A 2,528-nucleotide genomic window follows, 5' to 3' on the forward strand; every position below is an offset into this window, starting at 1 on the left:
GCTCCTTGTACTTAAAACCCCTGGAAAAGAGCATGTCCCATCCTCCATCCATAAGAAAAATAGACATATAACGATTGGCTACATCACGAGAAATATGTAAACTGTAAAATCCAACAAATTTATGTAATCTAAGAAATATGAACTTATCCAATCAAACTTCTACCCTAGATAATGCAATAAAGAATAATCATTCAAAGCGGCGGGCAGATAGATAAGATATACTCCCTCCGTTCGGAATTACTTGTCGCGAAAATGGATGTATCTAGACGTAGATACATCCATTTTCGCGACAAGTAATTTCGAACGGAGGGAGTACCACGGTAAATCAAAGGCATGAACAACACCAAAATAAATCTCCAGTGTACCAGCACTCTGCTGCGCAGGCAAGAAAATGCGAACAGAAATGACACACTTAATCAAGGTGCATGACTGAAGCTACATTAAGAAAGATGAACTTATCCAATCAAACACTTCAGATGCAATAATGAAATAATTCCTAGTTGAACCGAGAGATGTCGTTGTTACATTAGATGAGAACCAATATTTTTGTGAGCCACCTTCTTATTTTCAAAAAAAAAAGTGAGCTTCATCGACAAAATTCTGTAGTACCATTATGTAGTACTCCCTCCGTCCCAACATAGATGACTCAACTTTGTACTAACGGATGGAGTAGTTTGCTATGATCAGAACCAGTTGGGCCAAAGGAAATAAATCTCTAGGGTAGAAGTTTGAAAGTAATATTAGATTCCTTAACAACATGGACACACTGAACATAAACTTCGTGCTGCAAATATATCACTTCTATTCTATGCCTAACTAATATGATGTTGTAATACGAGAACAGAGGTATAGATCACTAAATAATCAGCTGTAAGTGTGTAGGACTGAAGCTGAAAGCTACAAGAATAAAATGGTCGTCTGATCTCTGTGAATTGCAGCTCCTCTCAGCTGGTCTATGTGAGAGAACCAGAACCATTGTTGTCCTCGAAGCAAGCAATCTTTTTCGCTGAAATCAGATGTGCCAACACAGCAGTGCTTAGAAATTAGGAGCAGGGAATAGACATTTCCTTTGGTATGTCAAACAAATGATGAATTAGAAACTATCATCCCACAGTAAAACGAATTAATAGTACTGCAGGCAATCGCTCAGTATGAATTTGCCGTTGCTTCATTGGATAATGCATCCCATGTCAGCCTTCGCTCCGACACTTGAGAGATGAAATTACCAAAGAGAAAGTGGCAACTTTCAAAACTCCACAAAAGAAGCTACAAACTGCATTCCTTTTGTAATTCCAAACCACCTTAACTTGCTTAACATGTGGAATCAGCACAATGGATCTTGAGAGGCACAAACCACCTGGCCAAAAATGGACCTAAGAAAAAAACGTTCACACAACAATGCATCATCAGAATGATCACCAAACAAATTATTCACCTGCCTGCCGAAGAGAAGAGATTCAGACGGCCGATCGCCATGACATGCTCCCTCTGCTTGACATTGTCCTCCAGCCTGTGGTCCACGGTTAGCAGCTCTGACCACCAGCCTAGCCGTCGTCCCGACACCTCCCCTGAGTTAACAGAGCCGGTGATATTTGGTGACAAGTTTCAGTAGGGGAAGTCGATGTTGGCCAGTCGGCCTTGACAAAGCCGACGATGAGCGCGCGAGCCAGCGGTTGCATGTCCGGAGGGACCGCGCTCATCACGTGTTCCAGCAGATGCTCCTTGCTGGACACCGCCGCCAACACCCTGTTGTGCCCGTCGAACACCTGGCGAAGCGGTCACAGATCCATCAGATCACAGATTCTAGAAACCAACGACGAACCAGACACAAAGGACGGGGCGGAGAGAGGGGAGCAGTACGTACGGCGAAGACGGAGAAGGCGGTGCGGTGGAGGGGTCGCCGGGGACGCGGGGGCAGTCGGGCTTCACGAGGAAGTAGTCCTCCCCGCGCTTTGCGAAACCGGCGTGGCCGTAGAGCAGACCCCGGCGCGGAGCTCGCGCCCGATCAACGTGGCCAGGGGCAGCCTGCTCCCCTTCACTGCCGGCAGTGTGTTTTCTCTTGCAAAAACGATAGCAGCGTGTTTGGTAACAACAGGGAGAGGGAATGAGAGTTTAGAGATGGGAATTTGCCGAGGGATTAGACATGGGAAATTGATTTTAAGTCCCATTTCTCTGTTTAGCATGTGAAAGCAATTAGAAATGGGATTTTAAGTGGGAGTTAACTGCCCCTGTTTGATTGGTGGGATCAGGCAGGTGAATACCTTCCTCGCGTACGGGCTCAGCTAACCAAAGATTCCTCATGAAGAAACGTTTTTCTTCCTCCGTAAAGAAAAGAAATATAAGAGCACGTTTTTATATTTATTTACAGAGGGAGTAATTCCCAATCCTCAGTTCAATTACCAGGGGTCCCTGGGGAAGAGATCTAAGGGAATTGGCCCTCTTAATTCCCCTTCCCCCTCCTTTCTTAATTCCCATGTCCCTAAGTCAATTAAAGGATTTTAAGTCTCACTTACCTTAAACTCTCATTT

This window comes from Triticum dicoccoides, chromosome 2B (assembly GCF_002162155.2).
Source record: "Triticum dicoccoides isolate Atlit2015 ecotype Zavitan chromosome 2B, WEW_v2.0, whole genome shotgun sequence".
In the NCBI taxonomy this organism is placed as follows: Eukaryota; Viridiplantae; Streptophyta; class Magnoliopsida; order Poales; family Poaceae; genus Triticum; species Triticum dicoccoides.